Below are 22,583 nucleotides of genomic sequence, written 5' to 3'. Positions count from 1 at the left end.
TATTTAGCTGAGCAGTGGCAAGATTGATTGAAGCTGTAATTAACTAAGTTGGGAAGACCAAAAAAAGACTCAAGGTTTCTGGTGGCTGGCAGTGTGGGGTGCATCTTGGTCAGGTTATATCTGGGATGTCATAAAACCGTTTGTTATAGTTTAGATTTGGAATGTCTCCCAAGGATCGTATGGCCAGCAGACTATTGGGAGGTGATGAACACTTCAAGAGGTCACTGGTGGTGTGCTTTTGAAGGGCATGTGTTGGAAGCCAGCTATGCTATGAAGAGCAAACACATTTGTATATCTTTCCACAATGTCAGAATTCACCGAATAAAGATAAATTCATATTTATTTTCAGTGGTGATGATTCACCACTTTCAGTGGTGATGATTCACCAAATATTTATGGGTTACCTGACAGTCATAAGCCAGACAATTGTGAGTTCTCTTATTCCAATCTCAACTACTAATATTGAAAATTCTCAAGTCACACATCACACTTTACACAATTATACATATGAGTCACAGAAGGACTAAGAAAGAGTTAAGGACATAGGAGTTCTGAAAGCAAAGGCAGAGAGTAGATATGAATGCAAAGAGTCACTGGAGGTGGTCAGATAAGATGGTGAAGAACTTGTTCAGGGTGCAGAAAGCTCAGGAACTTATTCTAGGCCAGGGTCCAAAGAGACAGCCGTTTCAGAGTGTCAGCTTGAGATGATGGTATGGAGTAGGCCACATGTGGTTGTCATGGAGAGGAGAGGTCATGCTCTGATGAAGCTCAAGGACAGAGATTCAGAGGTCAGTGCTGTGGTATTTTTCCTGAACAAGACCGTTAAAGAATAACCAAGTAATGGTCAGGGTGCTGCCATGTCTGCTCTCAGAGTGCTCCTCCTTTTATGGGCCCTGAGAGAGGGATTGGTTTATTTGGAGATCTGGTATGTTTGATAAGCTCATAGGCCTAGTTTTTTCCTATGAGTTTGATATGCCTATCCATCCATATGCTTTTGATTAATTCAGTACATTCACAGATGGTCATTCTTATTAGCAAAATTTATTTATCAGTTTGTGCCTTATGGTTGTACTAGGTAGATGGTTGTTATTTACTTGTACAAACAAGGCATAGAGCCATTCTGTCTCAGCACTTATACTCAAAACAGAGTAACGCATGGCAAATTTGCTTTATAAGATGGAGTAAATGCAGGGTTAGGCACAGTCTGAAAACTACTGTTCCATTCATCATGGAGTAACTCAGAGAACAGCCTGCCCTCTGTAGTATACCTTGTCCCTGGATCCTTCTTCTCTCTGCTTCCTGGCCACCATATGGTAAGTAGCCTCCTCTGCTACACAATCCCACCACCATAATGTTCTGCCTCTCCTCGGTCCCAAAGCAAAGGAGTCATACAACCACAGACTGGAATGTCTAAAACCATGAGACAAAATGAATCTTTCCTCCTCTTAGCTGATTTTCTCAGGTGTTGTGTCACAGTGTGGGAAAGATGTCTAACATGTCTTCTAAGTAGGAATTGCCAAGCCAGCAGTTTGATATTCTTTTGGGGAGCTATCTCACCCACAGTCCAGTTGTGCCAGGGCAGTGGGGTAGGTTGCAGCAAAGTCAGAGACAGCATGGGAGATGTACAATTTATTGGGGAAATCTTACAAAATATCAGTGGCTTCTCCAAGATCAATCGTGATAAGCTGCAAGATAGAACCTCTGTTCCTCACAGCACTTTGTCCAGTGGCAGCTGGCTAGACATGTAACGCTTATCCTTTCTAGTGCCCTCAGTTTTGTACCTGTCCCCACTCAGAAAGGGGTGCTAGGCTGTAGAAAGAGTGACATCATCAGCATTAGCTTGCTTGTATAACCACAGTCCCAAGAAACAACTGTCCTGCTGTACATGCAAAAAAGTAGCTTTTTCCAAATAACACTAACTTGCCCTGGTTCCCAGTGTGCATAAGAGAAAGTTACTGTTCTTTAAGAGAATATGTATCTGGGTGGACATTCTGTCCCAGGCTTGCTCTCATTGTTCTTTTAACTTGGCTAGGTTTTTAGGAACAGAAAGAGGACATTCAAGGACACAGTCTTTTACTGTCCCCTCCCCTTTTCTTTGGGAATGATATGCCAATAAAACACCAGTCTGAGAGACTGAAGATTTGAGCTTTCCTGGCCAGGGAAGTCCTTCAGGAGCTTAGGAAATCACTTATCAATCCGCTTCAAAGCACAGAACTGGGGGTAACTCTGTGGTAGAGTATGTGCTTAGTGAGCACAAGGCCCTGGGTTCCACTCTTAGCACAAAAACAAACAAAATATAAATATAATATATAAATATAAATATATAAAACACAGATCCTAAGTCATTTACATAAGAAATACCAAGAGCACAGATGTCTCAGCTGCTGGTGAAGGTGCAGGAATGGGTCCAATCAACTGCATATTTGGAAAAATAAAACTTTACTAAATTAAAAAAAAATAAAACAAGACTGATTGATCATGGCTGTATTTCCTTAGCCAAGTTCAACTACAGGTTTGGCACTGAGTTATCAGAAAGCTTGATGTAAGAAGGATTAGGCTTAAGCCCAGCAGGGTGGTGCAACAAGGGGTGCTATTTATGGATTTCAGTTGTCTCCCTGATGAACAGAGGATTTGTGTTTTTGTTGGAGGGACAAACAAGGCAAGGCACCAAAGATGGCAGGAAACAGTTTTATTTGGCTGCAGCCAGGTTCAGAGGGCACAGCTTTTGCTGTAATTAATTAATTAATCCCCTGAACCCCAAGTTCAGGTAGTTTCAGTGTTTTATACTCAGCAGATAAGGGAAGGGGCTCAGAAGTTCATAGTCTGCAGAAGCTCACATAAAAGCAGCTTTTTCTATCACTGTTTTATGTAAGTTAACCCTTCAAGGACAACACCTGAGAAGGAAAGAGCTTCTTCTCCCCTTTCTTTCCTCCCCTGCCAGTTGTTACCATGGAGCCCAGATGGTAACTTATCTTAAAAATGTAGACATCTCTGTAAAGCCCCAGCTCAAGGCCAGAGGCCTTATTTGCACATTTCTACAAACTACTATACTGGATATGTTTGTGAAAAACTAGTAAAGGGGGTGCTCAGCACCTGGAGTGCTGGTATCTTCCTGGCCAGTGGCCAAGTAAAAGGGGGGGGGGGCGCAATAAGAAAATAGAAATTTTATCTACATTGAACTCTTTTGCATAGACTCTTTTGCTGACAGTCCTAAAATCAGCCCTGGTGAAGATTTCTGGAGAAGCCCTGTTAAGATTTTTCTGTGGAGTAAATTCACAATTCCCCCTTTTAATGATGCTTCCCATAATTTAATCCTTTAAATGTAAGAGCATCATTACCATTATCTTGCTTAAAGCCTCATATAATGCCAAAACCTTAGTTGTTGTCATCCTTTCAACAGCAACTTCTATAGTGGACCCAATAGTTTTAATGTACAGTGGAGCCAAACATGGGACAATAAACAGGTTAACTGTAGAATACGCACTATACCAGTTAAGCCTTTAAATCTACCAAGAGTTGAAAACCATCTCCGAAAAGCATATTTGGGACCCAACTTTAATGCCCTTCTAGATATGCACTAGCACATGTGCTAGTTCTCTTGTATTGTTGGCTATATCCTTAACTGCTTGTCTATTGTCATCCATTTGGATGCAACAATCTGAGCTGTTGAACTTTCCACATATTTTTCTTTCCTCGGCCAGTAGATAATCTAATGCCAAGCTGTTTTGATAGTTAGCCACTTGCATCTGGGTCTTTTGTGTAGCTAGGAGGTCAAAGGCTGTGGCAGTCTGATTAATAATAATTCTAGAACAGTTTGTAAGTGAATAATTCTGTTTAACATGTAAATAAGAGTTCTATAGCTCCAACTGAATTTTGTGCCCAGGTTGCGGGACCATAAGTGGCAATAATCCTCTGGGGTGGCCAGTTACCTTCACCCCAAGATTGGTGACCTCCTAAATCAACTTCCTTCCCAATGGACCTCTTTTTCATTTCAAAACAGTCATCCATCTATAGCATTCCTCTGGCAGGACAGATCCTAAATACGTGTTTTACCACCTCTTAGTTATAGTGGATTGTCTTGACACATGGTTCACATGATCTCCATGGTTGGAATAGGAGTAGGATAGAACCCCTTATCAAAGGAAACCAAACTAAATAATAGACTAATATTTTGGTTAGCATAGGTTAAACAGCATAAATTAACAAAGCCAAACTAATAACACCAAACAAATCCTAGAAAAAAAAAAAGATAAAAAAGTATAAGTGAAATTTTGTTACCAAGAGTCCAGTCAGTAGGAGTTACTGTTATCAAACCAGTAGCAAAAATCAAACAGAGAACTGTATATATATCTAGAAGCAAGGGGTGGCAATGCATTACAATATAAGAACTATCTTAGAGGTTAAAAGAGTTCTTTAGTCCTGGTGGGAAGTTTATTTTTCACCTTGCATTGATCAGCCAGTTTCTCCTGTGTGGCTGAAACAGGGGCGTAGTCTCCTCAAGCTTCGGCCTTACGTAGACCAGTCAGCTTCCAGAGTGACTGGAGCAGGGCTGTTGTCCTTCTGATCCTCAAGCTTCTCCAATGCTCCTTTTTTTTTTTTTTCTAGACAGTCAGCTTCAAGGGCGTAGCAGCATCTGGAGTGCACACTCAGTCTGCAGCTGCAGGCTTGAGTCTGGTGTAGTAAATCCAGGGACCTATTTCTGCAAACTTTATGGCAGTTGGGGTGGATAAAATAACAGTGAAAGGGCCCTTCCAAAGAAGTTTAGGGGTTAAATATCCCATTCTTTGACTTAATCTCCAGGCTTGAAAGAGTGTGCACCTATGGTCAAACTTAGTGACAATCTTTCTCTAACCCAATGGTTGAGAACCTGTAAAGTTTTCCTTAAGGCCTGAAGCTGTCATCTCAGGGTTAATTCTCCTATCTCTCTTAAGTCTCAAAATAGTCCCCTAATAAGAGGGAGGCCTTACATACATTATCTTATAAGGAGAGAATCCAGTCCTCCTAGTGGGAGTGGATCTAATCCTCAACAGTGTAGTAGGGAGAAGTTCATCACAATGTAAGTGAGTCTCCTGATACAGCTTACCCAACTGAGCCTTAAAATCCTGTTCATCCTTTTAACTTTACCAGAACTCTGCAGCCTATAGGCAGTATGTAACTTCCATCTGATGTTTAAACTCTTGGTCAGTAATTGTATCACCTCTGCCCAAAAGCTGGCCCATTGTCTGAGCCAATAGTTATTGGGATACCAAATCTGGGAATAATTTCCCAGAGAAGCATCCTGGTTATCTCCCTAGACTTTTCAGTGCAGGTGGGAAAGCTTTCCACCCAGTCAGAGTAGGAACACACAAAAACCAAAAGTTACTTATAGCCCCGTGAGCGTGGTAGTTCAGTGAAGTCTATTTCCAAGTCTTCAAAAGGTGCTCCTCCTATAGTTTGGATTCCTGGTGAAGCTCTGGCCCCTGACAAGGATTGTTGTGAGAACAAATCTCACAATGGTTGCAGATCATCCAGGTGATGTTTTTGAGCCAGGGGACATAGAAATGTAGACTCAGAACTGTCCCAAGTGCTGTATGTCCAACGTGTTCTCCTGTGGAACTGTCTGATAAAGGCTGGGCCTAGAATCTCTGGGATGGCTTCACCAGCCATCAGAAAATCATCATCCACCTGGGAGAAAATTTTCTTGTTCAGTCTTATATCATTTACTTTCATGTTGGGAGTATGTCGGCCAGGCAGAAGGGCAGCATTTAAACCTGGGAATGGATTTTCTTCTCATTTCTTGCAGACAGCTAACCTGGCCTCTCTGTCAGCTCTCCAGTTGCCCTGAGAAACCACTGTGTTTCCCTTTCGATGACCTTGGCAATATATAAATCATAATCTTCCTGGGAGCCCACAGTGCATCCAAACGTTTAAGAATTTCTTGCCCATACATCATGCCTTTTTTTCTCTTGAGTTAGTTGGCCCCTTTTCCTTACATAATGCCCTATGAACATGAAGGGTAGTGAATGCATATTTTGAGTCTATGTAAATATCCACACAGACTCCTGCTGTCAACTGAGGTGCTTGAGTCAAAGCAATAAGTTTTGTGTTTTGTGCTGAGGTTCCCTGAGACAGAGGTTCTGCTTATACAATGGGTGGACTCCAGAGTGACCACTACATATCTGGCAAAACATACCCCATCTTTTATAAAACTGCTTCCATCTGTGAAGTACTCCACATCAGGGCCCCTGAGGGCTGGTCTGCCAGGTCTGGTCTACTGGAGAACATTTCATCCATGACTTCAATACAGTTGTGATCAGGTTGTCCAAGTCTGAGGGGCAGAAAAGTTGATGGGTTTAGAGTCCGGATGACTTTAATATGGATATGTGGGTTTTCACATAACATGTCCTGGTATTGACCAATCTCTCATTAGTCAACCAATATCGTCCTTTGTACTCTAACAATGTCAAAATTGAATGAGGAACCCTGAAAACCAATTTTTGTCCCATAGCCAGTTTATCAGTTTCCAACACCAGAAGATCTGTGGCTGCAAAGGCCCATAACCAAGGTGGCCAGCCTTGGGCTGTAAAGCCCAGCTGTTTGGATAGATGTCCATGTCCACAGCACCTGAATCAAGACTCCTACAGTCACTCCAGACTATTTATAGATGTACAGAAAGAAAAGCTTCTGTGAGGTCAGGGAGCCCTAGTCCAGATGCACTGGGAGTGCTTGTTTAATGTCCTCAAAGGCTTTTGTTTAGTTGGCCCCCATATTAGAGGATCCCATTCTCCCCCCCACCCTTTGTGGCTTCATAGAGGGGTTTTGCCCTAACTAAAATTTGGGGATCCGTATATGGCTGAATCCAGTAGCCCCCAAGAATTCTCTAGTCTGATGGCAGGTTGAAGGGACTGGAATTGAGCAGATTTCCTATTTCTTTTGAGGCCCAGTTGCTGATGTCTGTTCTGTTGCTAAGTCAGATTGTAACCAAGTTATGTGACTTTTTCCTTGATAAATGTGGGATTTTAAGTCAGAGTCCAGTGCTGTCACAAATATGGTGTACTCAAGCACCTGGGAGGAACTGTCATTTAGAGAAGGGAAGCATACATAGAGCCTCTGGTGCTTTAAGATGAAGGAATTTTTTTGTTATCTCCCGGTGCCAGATTTTGGCAGCTGGGATTCTCCAACTCTTAAATCTAATGTAAATCTTAGCAGAGACTGAGGACCTGGGGCATCATTTGTATACAAGGCACCTATGTAAATCTCACCATGGGCTATCTGCCAAGGTTGGAGGGCAGCCGTGTGGTCCCGTGCAGGTCCCAGTGTGGCAGCCACGTTGTGCCCACTTAGGTGTTGCTCTTTGTCTGCGTGGCTTTCTCCTCCTGCAAAGTGGGAGCCTGCTCTAATTGTATGCACTAGGTGCCCTGCTTGTGTTTTTGTTCACTATGCCTGGGTGCATGGGGCTCTGTGGCCCTTCCTGCTGGTGGCTCACAGCATGTTGCTTGGGGCCAGGGTGGCATGTCCTTTTGGAGTATGACCTCCTATGGCCCACTATTGGCTGTTAACATGAACATATTCCTGGTTCATTTGTATGCTTGGGGCAGCTGAGCCCTCCTGAGGCGCTGGGTCCCGTGCATCAGATGCAGTTGTGTGTGTCTATGGGACCCCTACCATATTCGTCAATCATCATCTTCTGAACAAGTGGGAAGAAACTGAAAGGAGGGGCTGGGGCCAAAGGCTGCGGGGGGGGGGGGAACATTTGCTCCTTCTCTGTTTAAGTCTTAGCTTTTGAGCATGGCAGTGGGTGCTTGCCCGCCAGGGCCACTGGAGGCTTCCTCTTTTGTCTGGCCACGCTTTTTTTTTCCTAAACATTTGGACCATTGGCTTTGTTCCAGTGAGATCCCCCCACCTCCTTTGGATGACCTCTGGGTTTGTGGTGAGGGCCGCTGTAAGGAGATCCACCCTCCTCTTTATCTTTTTGGTCTGCCTGTCTTTGAGTCTCTGGGTCTCGATTGGTGAAAACTGCGGTGGCCACTTTAATCAGCTCACTGTCACACTTCTCAGTAAAGTCCTCTAGGTTTGTAATTTTTGGCAAATAGCTCTCTGAGCCTGTCCCACAAAGGCTGCATTGACCACCTGTTGCTTGAGCCTCTGCAACTCCTTGCTGACAAACTTGCCTTGCAGCTGCTACACTTGTATATGCCTCTCCTCCCCTAGGCACCTCTGGGCAGGGAGGGGTGGCAGTGGTGGTGGCCTGAACACTCAGCTCTAAGTCAGTTGGGCACATCTCTTTTGATCATTGCTGCCAGATTCAGAGGGCAGAGGGGCCTTAGGAGGATGTGGGGCCCAGAGAAAAGTTCAGGGCTATCAAGGGTGAGATAAGGGAGATGCTGGAGCAGCAGGAGGCTTAGCTCGGCTGTTTGTCTGCACATGCGCTCTGGCTTAGGCTAGGGCTTAGGGCTGGATCCAATTCCTTCTAACTCTTGGGCACAGACAGTGTGTTTTGTTCTCTTTTTCCCTTCTCTCAGATTTTCTATGAAGGTTTCTTGATATCTCTTTATCTTTAGATCTTCTTTGTGGGGCCCCGTCCTAAGTCTGGATAATGGGCTGAATCAGATCAGTCATGGTCCAGGGTTTCTCCATGTAGGAGGAAGTATGATTTTTCCAGCTTCTGAGCTCAATGGTGGTGAAAGGCTGGCACACAAAACTGCCTTGCTCCCTCAGGTGTTTCCCTCTGGTCAATTTGGGCAGGTCCTTTAGTCCCTTGCAGGGGCATCTGGAGTGCTCTCATCTGAGTTGTGGATCTGGCCTTGGGACAAATCTCCCACCTTAATCTTGGGAAGTGAAAGAGTCTTTGGTTCTAGGAACCCATTGGCTCTGAGGACAACAAAGAGGAAGGAATAGCCAGTATTTGGGGCCATCATTTGTTGTCTCTGAGGACAAGGGGGCTGAGGGGACAGTCTGTTGTCCCAGTGGTCTTGGCAAAGTTGGGTAGAGTGGCACTTAAGGTGGTGGGTCCTCTTCTGGCTCACAGGGAAAACTGTTTCCCTTCCTGTCTCTTCTAGTCAGGTTTTCTGTTTAGCTGCTTTCCACTGGGTCTTAGAGACCACTAGGCTCCTGGCTAACATCAGCTTGGACTGTCCATCTAGACAGGCTCTCAACCAAGGGGGCTGTTTCTGTACTATCTCTTGCCAGCAATCAATATAAGAGAATTGGTTTAGGGGTTCCAACAACAATCAAAAGGACTTCAGAAAGGACTCTCGCATCTAAAGATCCTTCTGGTGGCCAGCCCACATCTTGGGTGAGCCACTCTAATTCACAGAGTATGCCACCTTTGTGGAGTGAGTCTCACCCACAGTTACCAAGAAAACCTTCCTAAAGGTTTCTAACACACATTTCAGAAGGCTCAGTTTCCTTCGTGTGCCTCCCATGTTCCACCCCGTCACAAGACTCGCTTCATCCATCTCCCCTCGCGGGGACTTAGGGCCCTCTTAGCCTTGCGGGTCGGTATCAACCCCCGACCTGGAGTTTTCACCTAGACGTTGGTTGGTGAAATTCCGCCATAGACTGTATGAGGTGCCACGGAACCACGGATCAGGACTCTACCCTCGCTTCGGCCCTCGGGTTGGGTCGGAACCCTTCCCTTTGTCCGTCTCATTCACACTTTCACACAGACACGGTCAGGTCAGAATTTCTGTACCGCCCAAACTCCAACAATTCCAAACCAAACAGAAAAGGGAGTCACGGTTTCCCCTCTGCTCGCTGACCCCGAACAGAGACTACTTGGACGACTCCCCGGGTCCGTTTCAGCTCCAACCACTTTGGAGGGTTCTCAAGACCCAACAGAGGGTGATCAAGCCTCTCTTCCACCCGCTTAGGCCTCGAAGGGGAAGTCAGGTGGGCTGCAAAACCAAATGGACCCGGGTCCTACCTGTTCAGATGGGAGGTGCTCCAAAACCCTAATTCTGGTTCCTGCTGCCTGTGGGTTCTATTGTGCTCCGGGGTGGCAGCCCCAGGGCGCTGGGTGAGTGGATCCTCCTTCAGGTGAAAAGTAGCCTGGGGCGCCAAGGGGACCGCTGTCCCTCACAGCCCCAGGGAAGCTGGTCCCTGGAGACAAAGCAGAATAGCCTTCCCTACCTCCCCTGTCCCATCTGGGTCACCAAAAATGTTGTAGGGACAAATGAGACAAGGCATTGAAGAAGGCAGGAAACAGTTTTATTTGGCTGCAGCCAGGTTCAGAGAGCACAGCATTTGCTGTAATCAATTAATCCCCTGAATCCCGGGTATAGGTAGTTTCAGATCAGGCTTCTCAATCTTGTCACTACTGAAATTTGGGGTCAGATAAAACTTTGCTGTGTAGAGCATTGTAGGATATATAGCAGCATCCTGGAATTTTGCCCTCCACATACCAATAGCAGTCCCTAACTGTGACAACCAAAAATTTATCAGACATTGACAAACATCCCTGGGACTGGAGGGGAGAAAAACTGCTCCAGTTGAGAAACACTTTGGCCACCCAACCCCTGCTAATACTTAGCAAGACAAGGAGTGAAGAGGGCTTGCTAAACCCACTCACTTGTCCTCGTTAGAAGTATCAAGACATGGGAAATCAAATTCATTGGATGTTTATCAGCCTGTGTATTTGCTGAACCTACGTTCTTTACCATACGGCACTCCGAATACAATCTTGAATACTTTTAGGGACAGGAAAAAATTACTATAGAAAATTAATTAATTAATTAATTTTGCAGTGCTGGGAATCAAATCCAGGGCCATGAACACTCAAAGCAAGCACTCTACCACTGAGCCACATCATCAGTACTGTCAATTTTGTCTGAATAGTGCAGGACTTGTTTTGCTTTGCTCCTTGCTACCTTCAGCTGCAGTGCCTATACGGCAGTCTGTTGGTTCAAGGTGAAGGCTTAGAAAGCCCACTGTGGCAACACATCCTGCCTTCCTCAGAGATTAAGCTGGTTCTTTTAATTTCCATGTATCTGATTTCATTACTGATCTCTATATTAGAGTCCTATTTGAGCTAGCAAGAGAAAGTTACCCTTGGGTTTCTTTAGCACCAACATAAATCGTACCATCTTATCAGGCCATTATACATCTGCTAAACCCATGAAGTTTTAATCATTTTTGTGCTTCATTCAAGAAAATGTATTGAGCACCGATTATATGCCAAGCACTTGTTTTAGGCACTGGGAATATTGCCCTGAACAAAACCCCCGGCAATTCTGTACCTAATGAAGATTTTCTTTAGTTAATAATGGGGGAAACAGAAAACAAATAAAACATAATATAGCTGATGGAGGCAAATGTTAGAGGGGAAAATTAAGGGAGAAAAAGAGAAAGTTCCAGGAGGAAAGCTTACTGTGTTAAATAGGGTAGAAGTCAGGGAAGAGTTCACTGATAAGGTGATATCTGGGCAAAGTCCTGAAGACGGTGAGAGAACAGAGCCCAGGGCATGGCTCTCAGGTAGGGCCTCATGGATGGTGTTTCAGAAACAACAAGTGCCAGGATAGTAAGACAAAGTGAGCCAGGAAAAAGTAAGAAGGAAATGAGATCAAGGTAGGTAGTGGAGGATTTCAGCTCTGGGGAGCCATTGGAGGGAAAGTTTGCAGGTAAGAGAAAAAGAGTTTATTTTCAGAACCAAAGTTAGGAGCATTATGAACACTTTTTCAGTATGTTAACCTGGTGTTTTCCTCATTTGAAAATTTAGGAAGTATCCTAATCTCTAAGAAAACAACCTTTTTTTGGGCTGGGGATGTGGCTCAAGCGGTAGCATGCTCGCCTAGCATGCGTGCGGCCCTGGTTCGATCCTCAGCACCACATACAAACAAAGATGTTGTGTCCGCCGAGAACTAAAATAAATAAATATTAAAATTTTCTCTCTCTCTCTCTCTCATCTCTCTCTTAAAAAAAAAACAACCTTTTTTACTTAATTCTAAAACATTTCATTCATTTTTTTTCATTCCTTTGTTAATTTCTTTATTTTTAATACCTTTATTTTACTTATTTATTTGTATGTGGTGCCAAGGATTGAACCCAGGACCTCACACATGCTAGGTGAGCCACAACCCCAGCATTCCTTTGTTAATTTCTTGCTAGGTTCATGTATTGGAGTCCTGGTCTTCAGTGTGGCAACGGTAAGGTGGTAGGATCATCTAGTGGGAGCTGCTTAGATCATTGCCGGAGTTGTCCTCAGAAGGGGTTAGGTAGCCCTCATGAGATCCCTGAGCTCTCAGGGATTCCTAAGCTCTTATAAGACCACATTTTTTAAAAAAGCAAGCCAATCTCTAAATTGCTCCCTGGTTTCCTATTTCAAGATGCAATCTCTTCCACATGCTTCTTCCATTATATTGTTAGGCTCTTACCATAGGCTGAACCACTGGAACCACCCAATCTTAGACAGATAGCCTCCAAAACTGTAAACTAAAACTTTTTAAACTTTTCTTTATAAAATTAGTCTACCTTAGGTATTTCATTACATGCAATGCAAACTGACTGGTACATTCCTTAAATCAATGTCTCACACCTTGTTGTAGGCCCCAGGATTGCAAAGAAGAATAAAACAAACATAGTTCCTGATCTCATAGGTTTCTAGTCTAATGGAAGAAACAATATTAGTAAAATTTTAAACTGTCAAAAGAATTATGTGCCAAGTGTGGTGATGCACGCCTATACTCTCAGATACTCTAAGAGGCTGAGGTAGGAGGATCACAAGTTCAAGACCAGCCTGAGCAACTTAATGAGACCCTGTCTCAAAAATAAATAAATAAATAAATAAAAAGGACTAAGAATGTAGTTCAGTGCTTTCCTGGTATGCAAGAGGTGCTGGGTTCAATCCTTAGTGCTGGGGGTGGGGCAGAAGAGGAAGAATTATCCATATCCCCAACAAAGATTTACAACAATATTTTTGAATTTTGGTCCGTTCTGATTTTTATAATCATACACTCGTGGTTTGTACATGTTTAAAAGTACAATGTAAGTGCTGGACACAGTGGTGCACACCTGTAATCCCAGTGATTTGTCAGGAGAATCACAAGTTCCAGTTTAGGCTCAGAAACTTACTGAGGCCCTATCTCCAAATTTAAAAATAAAAAATAAAAAAGGCCTAGGAATATAGCTCAATGGTAAATCTTGAGTACTCAAAAAAAAATTATAATGTTAGGCCCTTACCATAGACTGAACCACTGGAACCACCTAATCTTAGACATACAGCCTCCAAAACTGTAAACTACATCTTTCTCCTTAACCTTGTTAAGAATATATATAAATATTTGCAACATGTTTTAATATGCATATACATATCCTTTGATAATTTGAGTTTCACATTTTATTCTAATTTATGAAAAAAATCTGTATGCTAATAGTAGAATTTAAAAACTAGTCTATAAATGTACATTTAGGCCATTTGTCCCTACTAAAATAATGCCACTCTATGTGTTTTTATAAAATGTTTTTCATAGTTTTATTATTTCCAGGCCTGAGATTACTGAATCAAAAGCTCTTAGTATGTGTCTTATATCTGCAATGTGTTTATCAAGGATCCCTAATGGGTATCGCTTAGACTACTCCCTACTTATCAATACAAGTATTTGAACTGCTTTTTCAGTTATTGCAAAGATACAGGTCAGGTCTGACAAAGAAAAATTCTGGTGCGAGTATATGATTTTCAGAATTCCAATCAGATCATATTTTGATAAGGAGGGAGGGAAAGTACTATCTTTCTTCACAGATAAATTGTAGCAATAGGCAATCATTTGGCCTTCGTTAGCAGAAAATAGATTATGACTCATGTGTACGTGGCAGAAAATATTTCCCACAAGATATTTGGGAAGCGTTTGAAATTACTCAACCTGCCTGCTAGATTCTGTCAGTAATGTCTCACTACAGAAAGAGCTTTGTGTGTATTTGTGCGTTTTGCTGGAAATTGAACCCAAGGCCTTGCATGTGCTAAGTGTGTGCTCTACCATTGAGATATACTGCCCCTCACCCAAAAGAGCGAATTTTAAATAAATCTTATAGATAGAGGGTGTTATGGTTTGAACGTGAGGCATCCCCCAAAATCTTTTGTGTTAATGCAGAAATATTCAGAGGTAAAATGATGGGGTTGTGAGAGTTGAAACCTAATCAGTCCGTGCTAGTTTGAATGGACTAACTGGGTAATAACTGTAGGCAGGTGGGGTATGGCTGGAGGGCCACTGGGATGGAGGGTACTCTGGAAAGGAGCATCTTCCTGGTGTCCCTTCCTCCCTCTCCTTCTCCCTCCTCCCCACCCACACCCACCCCCATTGCCTGGCAGCCATGAGCTGAAGCATCTTTCCTCCAACATGCCCTCCCACTGATGTGCTGCCTCACCTTGGGCCCAGAGCAATGGAGTTGCCTCACCAATTACCAAACCTCTGAAACTGTGAGCCAAAATAAACTTGTCCTCCTCTAAGTTGCTCTTATCAGATATTTTGGTGACCGCAATGCAAAGCTGACTAATACAGAGGGAAAACAACCTTACCACTAAGATGTTGTAACATTACATTCTTCTTTCTCCCTAATGTTTATTTTCTGAAAATGCTCAAGCCCACAGAAAGATCAACCCAGAAGAATGTAATGAACATACATAAACTCTTCTTGGTTCACCATTTAGCCACTTTTATTCTCTATCTCCATAGGGAGTTTTTTTGTTGAACCATTTGCAAGAAAATTGCAGATATAGTGACCTTCACTCCTAAAAATTCCTGCATTTATTTCCTGGGAACAAAGACTTCTTCTAGCTAAACTTGACACCATTCCCATATTTAAGCATTGTTATGATAATATTAGCAAATATTTGGGACACATTCAGATTTCAAGTTGTTTCTGAGGTATCTCACAGGATTTTTAAAAATCAAGGATGCAACAGACACTAGTATGGCAATATGTAAATCAATGGATGTGTAACTGATGTGATTCTGCAATCTGTATATGGGGTAAAAATGGGAGCTCATAACCCACTTGAATCAAAGTGTGAAATATGATATATCAAGAACTATGTAATGTTTCGAACAGCCAACAATAAAAAATTTAAAAAAAAAATCAAGGATGCGGGGCTGGGATTGTGGCTCAGTGGTAGAGCACTTTCACCACATAAAATAAATAAATAAAATAAAGATATTGTGTCCAACTACAACTAAATAATAAATATTTTTTTAAAAATCAAGGATGCGGGCTGGGGTTGTGGCTTGGTGGTAGAGAGCTTCCCTAGCACATGTGAAGAACTGAGTTCAGTATCACATAAATAAAATAAAGTTATTTAAAAAAATCAAGGATGCAATGAAGCGTCATACAGTGCATTTGGTTGTCATCTCTCTTAACTTTCCTTAAATCTAGAAAAGTCATCTACTTTAAAAAAATTTTTTCATGACATTATAATTTGAAGAGTTTATTTGGATTTGTCTAATTGTATCCTTGGGGTTGGATTCAAGTTAAACACTTTTGCAAGAATACCACCACATCAGTGACTTTGATAGAATTCTAAGATATCCTAGAGTGACCTTGGATCTTATATAATCTCCTGCTCTTGGGCTGGGATTGTAGCTCAGTGGGAGAGTGCTTGCCTAACACATGCAAGGCCCTGGGTTCAAGCCTCAGCACCATATAAAAATACATAAAATAAAGTTATTGTGTCCAGCTATAACTAAAAGAATAAATATTAAAAAAGAGTGTTTTTATTAAAAAAATTAAAATCTCCTGCTCTTGAACATGGGAAGAACCTGTAGATATGATGAGCTATTCTTCCTCTGGTTATGTAACCTCATATGAAAAGTGGGATTTGGGGGCTGGGGCTGTAGCTCAGTGGTAGAGCATTTGCCTTAGCATACATGAGGCGCTGGGTTCGATCCCCAGCACCACATAAAAATAAACAAATAAAATAAGGGCATTATGTCTATCTACAATTACAATTTTTTTTAAGTAGGATTAAAGTCCAAATCATTTGGCATTAACTTGGAGAGATTATTCAAGTGGGCCTGACCTTTAAATCTCAGAGGTCTAGAGATCAGAGATGGGAGAAGCCAGAGCACTGAATCCCAAGAAGCATTCCTGTGTCTTTGCTTGAAGATGGAGGAATGCATGGAACCAAGAATGCAGACAGCCTCTTAGAGCTGAAAGCCAGCAAAGAAACAACCTCAGACCTGTTGGATTCTGTCAACAGAATCCTTTTTTTAAAAAAAAAGCATACTCAGATCTTGATTCTAAGTGCCATTTCTCATCAAAAGGAATGATAATGATCTAAAACTTAATAAAACTATCAAAAAAAATCAGGAAAATGACAGTGATACATCATTACCACCTGATCCTAGACTCCATTCAAGTTTGGCTGAATTTGTCCCAATAATGTCTGAATCCAAAAGGCTCAAGTTAGAATCACGCTTTGCATTCAATTGTCCTGAATCTTTGATTCTCTTCATCCAAAATAGTTCCTCAGTTTTTTCTTAATTTTCACAACCTTGACACTATTGAAAATTAGAGACTGATTGGTTTGTTGAGTTCCCTCAATATTGGTTTGTCTGATGTGTCCTTAGGATTAGATTCAGAAACTCAGGTGATATCAGTGAAAATTGAGAGGTAAGAATCTCCAAAAATTCCCTCCTCCATAAAAGCAACAAGAAAGTTGTCAAAAACTGTCAGAATACACTTTTTACTGAGCCTTTGAAACTAATCAAAGACTTACAGCAGCCAGCAGATTGTTTATTCAGAAAAAAAATGGCAGAATCTAATCAAGTACTGTGAGATTTGTGGCATTTTAACTTGCCCTACTCCAATTCTCTCCTCTCCAGCTGCCAATAACCTAGAGTGACAGTGAAAGTCAGCAGTGTGGCACTGGAAAAGGCAGAATGGGGTTGAAACTTCTGAAACTTCTGCAAAGCCTTCTTCTCAGAGAATTGCCATTATTTTACCTGTATGGTGTGGGGATATCTCACTTGCAAGGCTTCTTTGAAAGGCTAGGAGCTCATCTACTAGGGCATTTGCCAAAATATCTAGGAACAGTTTCTTTGTTTTTGTTTGTTTGTTTGTTTGTTTTTTACTTTACAATGTAATGCCAGATTCGTGGGACCCCAATAGACCTCCAGGAGCCGAATCCGATGCAATCACACGAGAGTCTTTATTGCAAGCTGGAGCCTGGACTCACAACCGTTCTGACGCAGCGGTCTGAGGAGTGAGTCCCCGTCCTTTGTTCAGTGACATTTTATAGGTTTTGGGGGGATACTCTATGCGTCACAACATCACACAGCAAATCATTCCATACCTCGGGAAAGTCAAACAACAGCTCTTAACATTGATTAGCATGTTCACTGGCGGGAACAAGTTGGGTAGGGGTGATTGGTTAGTACAAGAGGGGGATTCCTTTGAACTGATTGGTTTAGGCCACGAGGGGTGTACGTGCTAAACTACATGGTTTCCCAACATGTTATCAACCACCATAAACTACTGGGGGGTCATCTGGCATCCCAGGTGTTTTCCCTGTTTCATGCTGATTGGTGGTTGCTAGGGGGTTGCTATGGGTCTTCACCTAGCCTAACCAAACAACTCAGCAGGGTGGGTATGTACCTTGGAGTGCTCTGTGGGTTTTTCCCAGGACAAGGGTCACACCCCCTTCCTTAGGACAGGCCTTGAGGTGGAAGCTGTTTTCTCAAAAATGGAGTCACATCAGTTTCTCAGCAACTGCCAAAGTTGGTAGATAATGATTAAAGAAAATAAAGTATAACAGAAAAGGTCAAAAGGAGAAGTTGGATGAGATGACTGAGGGGGACTTTGAAAAGCTCTGACCTCTTCTTGGGACTCTAGAAGGCCACACACATACACAGGGCAGTGCACATGCCCAGAGAAGGCCCTAGATCTCACCTCAGACTGACCTTGAAGCTCCATGCAAGCAGAAGGCAAACGTTAAGGTGGAATTATAAACTGTCATGCGAATGTTCAAGTTAAGTCCCAAATCCCAACATGCTCATCAAGCCCCTCAGCAAAGACTTCTCCATGCTTCATTTTAGAGGCACCTGAAATTACTTTGTCCCGTTAATGGTGACATGAGCTTTGATCACTTGGTTAATGTAGTGTCAAGCTTCTCTGATGTGTTACCATCTTTCCTTTGTTAATAAATACTTTGAGGGGGTTGGGGTTGGGGTTGGGGTTGTAGTTCAGTGGCAGAGCACTTGCCTAGTATGTGTGAGGCCCTGGGTTCCATCCTTAGCACCACATGGAAATAAACAAATAAAATACAGGTATTCTGTTTATCTACAACTACAAAAAAATAAAAATAAAAATAAAAAATAAATACTTTGAGGGCTGGAAAAGTGGCTTAGTGGTAGAGACTTTGCTTAGCATGCATGAGGCCCTGGTCAGATCCCCAGCACAGCAATATAATAACAACAACGACAAATATATATATATATATATATATATATATATATATATATATATATATATATATGGTATGTGAATATCCCAAGGCTCCTCAAACTTTCTCCCACTAGTTTTAGCATGCTTTGATGGTTTGTGCCTGAATTCATCATTATTGCAATGGTTGATAAATGGTAATTTCCTAATTTCAACATTCCATCTACATGTATTAGTTGTGTTTCTTCCCCAATACATACACATACACACATTGTTTACATTTTTGAGGCAGGGACAAGTTCAGGCAGTCAGTGTAGGTAATCAATGATGGGGGCAAGAGGTGATGACTGGTTATCTAAGAAAGAACACTGAGTTGCTAACAGTTAACCTCCATGCCTGTGCTCCTAGTTATGTACATGGGGAAGAAGGAGAAGACAATGATTAAATCAGGGGCTTCTGGGGTCTATAAGAAAGCAAGTCGCACCCCCTCCCATGAGCTTTCAGCTCCGATGTCCCCTTCTCTTCCGAGAAGTCTGTCTCTATCACTTTCTTAAATAAAACTTCTTGCTGTGCTTGCCTTGGCATTTCTCGGATGTTCATTCTTCAACGCTGGGGAACAAGAACTTGTTTCCGATCCCAATGGAAGCAGTATCAGCATCATTATCAATCTGGATTTATTCGCTTTTATTTATTAAATGTGTTGTAATTTTTTACTGGCATTATTCATTTTGATATTCAGACTTTCCCAGATTTAGCCAGTGGGAACCCCTTCAGACTAGCTTCTGTGTCAGTAAAGATATTTTTTTGTTTTTGTTTTAAAAATCTTAAGCCCCAAACTATCACCACAATTAATATTAACAATAATTCCTTAATATAATCTCACATAGTTCACATTTAAATTTCATGTTTGTCTCAAAATGTCTTTTTTTTTTTTTTGGTACTAGGGATTGAACTCAGGGGCACTACTCAACCACTGAACCACATCCCCAGCCCTATTTTGTGTTTTTATTTAGAGACAGGGTCTCACTGAGTTGCCAAGCACCTCGAATTGCTGAGACTGGCTCTGAACTCTTGATCCTGCTGTCTCAGCCTCCAGAGCCACTGGGATTATAGGCATGCACCACCATGCCCGACTTCAAAATGTCTTTGTAAAAATTATTTCATTTAAATCAGGATCAAAATGTGTGTTGATATATCTTGTAAATCTCTTTTAATCTACAAATTTTTCTACCCTCACTTATTTTCATGCCACTTATTTGTTAAAGAAAGAGCTAAATAATTTTCTCTTCCTTACGAAGTACCCAGCCTCAAGTATTTTGTTATAGCAACAGAAAACAGAATAAGATACTCTGTTTAAAAAAAAAAAAAATCACTAAACCACCAGGAGTGGTGGTGCACACCTGTAATCTCAGTGACTCAGGAGGCTGAAGAAGGAGGATCACAAGTTCAAAGCCAGCCTTGGCAACTTAGTAAGAATTATCTTAAAATAAAAAATAAAAAAGAATGGGGGTGCAGCTCAGTGGTAAAGCATCTCTGGGTTCAATTTGTACTGGGGAAAAAGAAAAGAAGACAAAAGTAAAGATATCACATCCTCTGTCCCAAATTCAGATTCATATTCTGAATTTGATTGACCACATCCTCAGTATGCCATCTAATATTTTCCTTTGTATTTCCTATAAAGTGATTACATTTGGTTCATATCTTTTTTTTTTTTAACAAATGTAAAAATGGGAGAGAGAGGAAGTCAGATGCTCTTTTTAAACTCGCTCTTCAAAACTAATCTCCTGGGTTACTGAATTGTTGGTGAGGATGATGGAGGGAAACTTTTTACTCCTGAAGAATATGAATAATACAAAAAGAAAGTTTTACCTATGCACTTACAGAACAGGTTATTTGTGAACTGGCGATCACCAACAGGAATGGATTGTAAACTCATTGGTCCAGAGACACTGTTTTTGTACACATAGGTATAAGCAACATAAAACTGACTTTGAAACAATTCCACAGCAGCGCCCCTTTGATCTGCCTTGCCAAGTGACTGGCTGCCAGTGCAGGGCTTACCTTACCTTTTTGTGCCTTTGAATGGCACACAGCCCATTCGCTGCAGGTGCAAGCACTTTGCTGATCAACACAGCCCTGCACCTGGTTTTACGTGCCATGCATGTAAAGTTACACTATTATACATAGCCACAGGTTCCAAGTGTTCAGGATTCCATAGCTCTTTCACATGTGCTTGTGTCAGCCTTCATATGCCCGTGACACAGTCGTGGAAACAAAGCAAGAAAGAATGGCTCAGGGAAAACCAGTGGGACAGGATGTTCCTTATGCAGCAATGGGGGGATTAACTGGTTTCAGCTCACTGACAGAGGGCTACATGCCATTAGATGACAGTGGGATCGGTGCACCTTCGGTTGCATTTTTAAATTCTCCAGTTACGGCCATGGACCACCCATTTCTAAAAGCATTGCAAGGACCATCTATTTCTTCTCCAGAAACACTAACAAATGGTAAAAATTGAAAAGGCTGCTAAAATGAACGGAAATCTCCATTGCCATTAACTACAAAACCTTCGTGAAGGCTGTTGGACAACTTAAAACCATCATTTAAATATGATAATAGAATTTATCTTCTCTCAAATTATTTACTTTTTTATTGTGTAAATATGTCTTTTTGGATGTTTTCTTCATTTATTGAAAGGAAAAATTGCCTTATATTATTTTGATAAAAATAATGATTTACTACTTTGTATATACTTTTTCTCTCTCTCTTGGTTAGGGAAGTTAGGGTATTCTCATAGAAGTCAAACTCTGAAAATAGAGTAAATATTTTTAGTCTATTATAATTTAACTTTTCCAGCCTCTTTAAAAAATTAAAGATGTTATCAATATTTTTTTAAATGTAACTTTTTTTTTTTTTACTTAATCAGTGCTGAAGACTGTTAGTGGAAGTTCCAAGAACATATTCACATGGAGCATGTTTAGATGTGATTAATTTTTCAAAACATTCCTCATGTCCCACTACTTAAACTGAATTGGTTAGACTATTTTATCATTTCTTTCTCTATTTATGTTCACTTAGTCTTGTGAGTAAACAATGAAATATATGGTCAGGTTTTAAAGTATTTGTTCATCAGAGAATCCATTATTTTAAATATTTGAGTGTTTCATATAAGGTGGTAAGAAGCTACTCAATTTGCCCTTAGAATTAAAAACCTCCAATCCTCTTGAAAATGTACATTGAGGAATATCTTTGGACCTCTCTTTGTTTTTCTTCTGCTATAGTTTCATTGACTTGAAGCAATTGGTTATTTCCTTTATGTGTTTTCTGAGAAAAAACACCTCCTTTGTAATAAACATAAAAGAGATTTGGATTTGGAGATTTTCTCTATGGAATTCTGTTCCAAATGCTCTTCATCTTTTAACATGCTTTAATATGATTCACTAACAGCAAGGCAATTATTTTATTTTTGGCAATGTTAAGGGGTAGTGGTGATTACTATTCCAAGTGTTGTTAACAATCATGTGGTACATGTCCAGACACCAAGTAATCACACAACAGCAGTTGTTATTTATTTTATTAATACTGATTAACTTTGATAAAAAAATTGTTTTAAGTCACTTTGAGACATTAATCTATACTCGAATATTGATTTTTCAAGAGAATTTATTGTATTTCTAGCAATTGCAATTCTACTTTCAGCCATATTTCAGTGTACCTCATGCTCTGACTCCTTATACTCAAGTAATGGACATTAATTAAAATATTATTGAGAGACAAGTTAAGTCCTACAGACATTTATAGTGTGCATGGTGTTGGCTTTCAGTCCTGAAAAACAATTTTTGTGGTTGTTGCTACTATTTTTAGTGCATTTTAATTATACATAACAGTGTGCTTCATTATGACATATTCCTACATGCATAAAACACACGTTGAGCTTATCCACTCTCCTTAGTCTGTCTTATCCTCCTTTCTCACCGCATCATGACCCTCTTACTCTTCTCTAATAGTCTTTACTCTATGTTTTTATGTTATCGTTTTTTCCATCCTAGATTCTACATGTGAAGAAAACATGGGCCAATTTTCTTTCTGAGTCTGGATTATTTCACTTAACATTATAATCTTCAGTTCTGCCCATTTTTCTAAGAATTCTTCTTTATGGATGAATAATACTCCAGTTATATAAACCACATTTTCTGTATTGATTCATCTGTTCATTGGCACCTAGACTAATTTCA

At 41.2% G+C, this 22,583-nt stretch overlaps 1 pseudogene; it reads left to right on the top strand.

The window, feature by feature from the left end:
- The first annotated feature begins 20,204 nt into the window (after positions 1–20,204).
- On the top strand, positions 20,205–20,866 carry LOC124085051 (protein FAM221A-like; annotated as a pseudogene).
- The last annotated feature ends 1,717 nt before the right edge of the window (positions 20,867–22,583 follow it).

The sequence above is a fragment of the Marmota monax genome, unplaced genomic scaffold (genome assembly GCF_021218885.2).
Source record: "Marmota monax isolate L192 unplaced genomic scaffold, Marmota_monax_Labrador192_F-V1.1 WCK01_AAM20220418_F8-fsc00090, whole genome shotgun sequence".
Taxonomy (NCBI): Eukaryota; Metazoa; Chordata; class Mammalia; order Rodentia; family Sciuridae; genus Marmota; species Marmota monax.
The sequence above is the reverse complement of the archived record's forward strand: the minus strand, read 5'-3'. Positions and strand labels throughout refer to the sequence as shown.